We start from the raw sequence: 7,350 nt of genomic DNA, 5'->3' as shown, positions 1-7,350 counted from the left end.
GTTCTAAAAAATGTATGAAAGGTCATCTGCCTTTTCTAAGGTGCCTAGAAAACATCAAAATTTCGTCATGCTGCATACTACTGACATCGAATTAAAAGCATTCCTTAACGGATAGCACAGTAGAGTTTATACAAGATGGTGAACTCTTTTCTAAGGTGCCTAGAAAATATCAAAATTTCGCCATGCTGCACAGTACTGACATCGAATTAAAAGCATTCCTTAACGGATAGCACAGTAGAGTTTATACAAGATGGTGAACTACAAGGAAAAAGCTTTTCCACTCAATCGAAGTAAGAGATGGGCAAATCCTTGGTTTAAGTCTCATTTCAAGGTAAAAGTGAGATTATTGTTACAAAAGCATATGCTAAGATTACAGTTTCCCTGCCTGTTTACTGGTTTAATGATTGAACTTATGAAGTTGAACTAATTATACGGTAATTACATCTGTATTGGAAGCTCGTTTAGGATGCCTTTTACCAGGGTTTGAATCATGATTTCTCACCATAACTTCTGACACAACAGACATAACTCATCTTTGACACACTATTCCTGCCTACTGCATATAAAGATGTCCCAAGCTTATGTAGTTATGGACATGCGTCCAGAGCCAACGTTGAATCTGATGGCCTTGTTGATGAACCAATAATATTTAACACCAAGGGTAATTGATAGCTTTTGATGTGATACACGATTTTGTATAAAGGTTTGTTGAACATATACGATGCAACTTCATAAGTATTTTTAAGTACCTTCAAACGTCCGCTCAAAACAATGGAAATATGTCAAAACATTTTAATTTTACACACATCAGATATATGGGCAATAGAAATACCTTCTTACAGCAGAACCAAAAGGTAATTAACATCGAAGGTAACTTTTCCAAAACATGTTGAGAGATTAAATGATTTACTTGTCTAAGCAAGGGTTAGTGCTCACATTAAGACGTATAACTGGTTTGGAAACTGTCCCTCTAGTGTTGACATTAATATTTAAGGTTGAGTTCCATAATAACAATCCAAGGTTGAATTTCTCAATCCTTTCGATGTTTTTTCCCTAACTACCTTCTAGCAATTTGTCATCAATAATTTGCATAGATGTATGACTTCCTTGTTGCTGCAATTCAGTGTCTTTGTAGTTTAATTAAATGGCGGATTCCTCCCCCAATAGACTCAAATACCAAGTGCAATACCATTAATCTTCTTAAACAAAGGGCCAACCATGGAACAGCCTATGAGTATGTGCAACAAGAGGGGAGTGTTCCACAAAACAAGTGAGAATCCCAAAACCATGTGAAACAATTTGAAACCACATGCCAATACTATCAAACAACTCTGTCCCATAGGCCAAGGAATAGGGTGATCTAGGAGCATGAGCAAAAGTATATGGGTATGCTACCAAATGTCTAATAAACCATCAATGGATCAAGCACTCCATGAATCACATCTCAACCTCTTGGGTGGCATGTTACACTCTTCAAAACATGTACCCTAGGGATATGTGCTATAGCGAGAAGGCACAATATCAATGCATGTCAAATCAAATAATGAGCTAACAACCTAGGGAATGCACTTAGTTGACAGGTTTCCTTCTCGATGTATGCTCTAGGGGTCAACAAATGTGTAGATCATGTGTGCAAAACCCTCATCAAGGCTAGTGCAGCATTAAGACTTTGTTCAACCTTCAAAATATCGAACGATTATGCCAAAAAAGGGCGGTAATCCATGAAAAATAGGCATTAAAGAAATGCCACCAAAAGCCACTTGTTATCGCTCAAACTCTCACTAGGTGAAGGACCTAACCACAAATTGTGAGCACCTAGAGGCACTGGTAGGAAAATCACTCACTGTCACTTTGATGGCCTTGCCCCACTCTTCAAACCAAAGGAAATGAAGCTGGGGGGGGTGTCTATGGTCAATCCAAGCTAGATCATTATAAAGAAAGTGGGAAAAACAAGATTAATCTTGCCCCACTCTTCAACCCGAAGGAAATAAACCTTTGGGGGGGTGGTGTCTTTATGGTCAATCCAAGCTAGATCATTAAAGAAAGTGAGAAATACAAGCTTAAAATGATTACTCTCTCTTGTGTTCCAGCCAACCAAATCAATTCTCTTTAAAGATGTATGGATCAGGACAAAATAAGTATAGTGAATTGTTAAACAAATTCCCAAAAAGAAATGTGAATGTGACACCAACCTCCAATGTCATTATCGACATATAGAAATAGCATGCAACATCCCAAAGTGATGCTGAATGTGTCAATGATTTGTTGCAACTTAGAGATGATAGATTGTTTTAGATCCAAAGTAATGCTGAATCAAAAGATCATAGACCATCTAAGTACAAATGTCACAACAAGATATTCAGAGTGCAGAAATGTATTGTATCAAATGTGTTTAGTAATCATCATTCACATGAATCGATAACTTCTGTCCTTAGAAGAATAATCAGCAGTGATATTAAACCTAAAGTGATCTGACTTCTGTCCTTACAAGAATAATCAGCAGTGATATTAAACCTAAAGTGATCTGAATTTTCAAGGGGTATGCTGCTGCTTGGTATGCCAAACTGTGTACGGCATTTTATCATTCAAAATACCATTATTCCCTATTCACAAAGTGAGCATTTTATACCAAAAACAATGACAAGATGTTACTAGGATTTACATGAATATAACAGCCAGCTTTGTAATGAATCAATTATGAAACATGGGACTCAAATCATCCTCGTTATAAGTTATGACAAAACAAAATTAAAAGATATGAATCTGTATAGTACTCCATGTCAGTTCCAATTTAGTGTAAGCCATTCATCATATATCCAGAACAGCCATCAACACGAAATTATATGATGCAATGATTACTTATTAGATTTATTCTGTATAAACAGCAGTATAGTTTATGTGAAAATGCCAAAGCTGTTTAAATCTTGATTGTGAGCAGTCATAATGATAACATTAATATCAATGTTTTAAAACTTGAACTTGGACTTAGAATTGGTCGAGGGTCAACTCCGACTCGGACTCCAACTCAGTATCAACTCGGACTAGTTAACTCCAATGACTCGGGTCTTTATAAAAAGTACATTAAATATTTAATTTTTAAAGAAAAACATATTTTTAAAGATTTTCATTCATGTTTCCAAACTCGAAGCATTAGAGTAATAGCGAGATGACAACATCTGATCTAAGTATGCTCATGAATACATCTATTATATCAAAATGGCACCCAATGCACTGTCCAATGTTGGGAATCACGATCACCGTTAGACCAAAACCTGCAAGTGTTAGTCAATGATCACATTGCCAGAGATAAGGATCCACGAGAGGCGGTTAGTCCATGTCACGAAACACACGAGGAGTGTTGGTTTATCCAATGTCCAACAATCTCCCCCCAACGCGAGCCGGGGTGTGTATCGAATCCGTGACCTACACTCTGATACCACTTGTTGGGAATCACGATTGTCGTTAGACCAAAACTTGCAGGTGTTAGGCAACGATCGCATCGCCAGAGATAGAGATCCACAAGAGGCGGTTAGTCCATGTCACGAAGCACACGGGGAGCGTTGGTTTATCCAATGTCCAACATCCAATACATGTATTATGTAATATATATTATATGGAGCTCAGAACAAAAACACATAACCAAGGAGGCTCTAAGATTTAAATGGGCTCTACAACAAAACAATACAACTGCTGCTCCAAAAACCAACTCCTCAATGTTGCTCCAAAAACTAACTCCTCAAAGGCAAATGCTGCTCCAAAAACCAACTCCAACTGCTCACAAACTCCTCACAACTTCTCACACAAATGCAATGAGATAGCTGTGAGGAAATATGACGGGGTTGGGTTACTTTTATAGGCGTGGGAGACGGGTAGAGGGGCAAGGATTTAGTAAAACAAAAACAAACAAAAATTGGAGCACACAGCCCGCCTTTGTTTTCCGCTGTCGAGCCGGACCGGTTTATATCAAGTTCAGCCGGTCCGACCAGTCCGTTACCGAACGGCCGAGTAGGGAACCAACTCGGCCGGTTCGGTAATGTACCGGTCCCCGAACCTGTTTAATAGCCTAGTCGGACGGTGAGGTGTTCAGATCAGTCAACGAGGCCGAATCCAAGTCAGACCGCCTAGTTTAAAAACTATGATTAATATCAAAATGACTGTAGGTTATATCAGATCTAACAAGTGATGTTAAGCTAACCATGAAACCAGTGTCATTCCAGAACTTATGCTTGCTGTTGTATCCTTAAACCATCACATGAAATGCATAAATTATTATTATACCCATGAAGAAAGATCAACTCACCGTTTAATGCCATAAAACTTTCCAGTGTACAATCTGAAATTAAGATGGTATTTAGGCTGATTTAAAAGATATTGTTCCAAAGTTTTAGTGCAGCGTTTAAGTAAGAAGATAGTTTAGATTTTATGAATCACAAAGTGTTTTAAAGAAACCATGCCAATCTATGCCAGACTTAAGGTAAATCTTTCCAAATTTAATGCATCAATCTTGTATTTGTTGCAGGGTTAAATCATTCATCTAGTTTCCACCACAGATCAATAACCACTTTTAATGGCAGGTCTGATTTATTTTTTCTCCACAATTACTTTATCCAGAAAATTATTTATGCTCAAATAATTCTGAAATTGCTGGAAAATAAATACACTGGTATTTATAACTTCAAAATAAAATTACGCAGCATAAATTAATAGGAAAATAAACTACAAAAAAGCAGAAAATTTCTGCCCAACAAATCTTCCTTCACTTTTGTTAATCCAGAAAATTAGGGCCTTGAACCACAGAAAATTACAGCAACAAATGAACCTGAAAAAATTCGGTCTCTGGAATTCAGCTGCCCTGGAAGAGAAATCATCCGTGGCAAATCTCAGCCTCCACCTGCAAATCTTGGCCCTCCTGGCTATACAGCATGCACACTGGAAGTCTCGGCTCCTCTAGCAAAAATCAGCCTCCAAGTCTCGGCCCACTAGCAAACTCAGCCTCCTCCCTTCACTCCACACAATGAGCTGGATATCTCGGCCTTCACTCTTTTCTCTTCTATTTAGTCACTGAGTCTCTTCTCTTTAGTCACTGAGCCTCTCACTCCTTGAGAAACCGCTTCTTCAATTATATGTGTCTTCACCTCTCCCTTGAGCTTATTTTATAATTTCATTAAGCCAAAATCCCTAACCCTAATCTCCTAAGTGATCAATGGCTAGGATTAGATCCTAAGCCTCACTTGAGATCAATGGTTGAGATTATATCTAAGTCACTTAAATAATTAAATTATTTATCCTTAGAAACTTGGATTAATAGTCCACAATAATTAATTAACTTAATTATTGTACTTTTCCTAAGTTAGACTTAGGAAAGAAATCATAACACTTAGAAATCATAATAACACTTACTCCTCCCAAGCAAGCACCTAAAGAGGCAACTCTGACAACTTTTGCATGTCTGATACTTGACCTATGCAAAAGCACCTCTCCAAGCTATCGTCATCAACACTCCCTCCTGGCGAGGAAGGTGTTCTACACCACCCCCAGCGTTATCTCTATAGAAAACAAGCTTCCCCTTCACTAGGGCCTTGGTGAGAATGTCTACACCTACACATTTGTGGATATATACCGAAAGTTTCACAACTCCCCATTGGACTTTATCTCTAATGAAGTGATAACCTGATCTCTACAGAGAGGATCCTCATAAATCTCTATAGAGGGTCGAGGCAATGGTAGCTCCCTATGATCTTGTAGTATAAGGGGCGCCTAAAAATGAGGTGTTGCTCTATCTTTGGCTCTTGAAGGTGACACACCTAGAAAATTCTATGCAAAAGCACCTCTCCAAGCTATCATCATCAACACTCCCTCCTGGAGAGGAAGGTGTTCTACACCACCCCCAGCTTATCTCTATAGAAAACAAGCTTCCCCTTCACTAGGGCCTTGGTGAGAATGTCTGCAACCTGCTCATTTGTGGATATATACCGAAGCTCACAACTCCCCATTGGACTCTGTCTCGACTCTCTGATGAAGTGATACTTGATCTCTATAGAGAGGGATCCTCCTAAATCTCTATAGAGGGTCGAGGCAATGGTAGCTCCCTATGATCTTGTAGTATAGGTGGCACCTAAAATAGAGGTGTTGCTCTATCTTTGTCTCTTGAAGGTGACACAACTAGAAAATCCTATCAGATCTCGGTATATGATAGTTAGTCTACACTCGGAGTCAATGAGAACCAACCCCAAAGTTGGCCCAAAGGGATCATGAGTGAGGGCATCCAATGTCTGCATGCATTTGGGGGACAAAAATGATGCCATCCTGCAACTCCAGGAAATGCTCAAGGTAGAAGGACCTCTTCGGGCCCATGCCCGTCAAGGGGTAAGTCTGAGTAACCTAAATGTACAACTTGTAGATATCCTCTCTAATGGACAAATTCAGTACATGTCTGGGCAGCACCAAATGGTTCAGTGCAACAAGGGAGAATCTGACAAGGGGAAGACGCTTGGGGGAAATGGTCAATGTCTGGAGAAGTCGAGCAACATCTGAAAACCAACCTTGTGCTCGACCTAAGGGAAGAGTCGAAGTGAGGGCCCCTGAGGTATAAAGTGCAAGGTAGGGGTATCAATCTTTCCTGGCAGTTGAATCGCTGAAAGATCTAACTCTATGGAGGAAAGAAACCAAGCAAAATATGGCATTGAGGCAGAAGTGGGGTGGGACACTAAACTATACCTAAAAAAGGAGTGTGGGACTGTACGTTTGCATCTAGTGATGCACCTGAGAAGTAAGGTTTGGACTCTCTCTATCTGGGCCCAGTCTATCTACACCAAGTTCGACCCCAAATCTCAGAACCATAGAGGACTATGGATCTAATAATCGCGTCCATGAGGTAGAGAGGGGATGAGATGTCCTAAAACTTACTCTAGAAGCATGGTCTCTCGATAAGGGTAAGGGAACCATACCGTTTATTAAATCGAGGTTGGATGTGGTGAGCTCAATCTCTTCCCCCTAGAAGTAGAAATGCATATGTTTACATGAAATGCTTGGTAATTATTGCATGCCTTAATCTTGTACCCTTGAACTCCCTAGAAAACCTCCTAGAGAGCATTTTTCTAGTTAACTTCTCCCTCATAAAATGATAGCTAGGGTTAGGAAGTTAAAACTAGAGTTTTCCCCCGTACTCCCTTCAAAGAGTTGATATTTCCATGGCTAAAGTTCCTAAGACTCACCACCCAATTAAAAGAAAGGCGTTGGCAACCATCTTGATGATCAAAAAATCCAAAACTTAATCTTTTCCCTCTCTTTCTATATTTTCGACCCCTCTTAGGAAAAACATTAGGGCTAGGGTTTAAGACGATTTCCACT

The sequence above is a fragment of the Pinus tabuliformis genome, chromosome 8 (genome assembly GCF_031772625.1).
Source record: "Pinus tabuliformis cultivar Carrire ecotype Pingquan chromosome 8, CPIR1, whole genome shotgun sequence".
Lineage (NCBI taxonomy): Eukaryota > Viridiplantae > Streptophyta > Pinopsida > Pinales > Pinaceae > Pinus > Pinus tabuliformis.
This window is presented reverse-complemented; position numbering follows the sequence as displayed.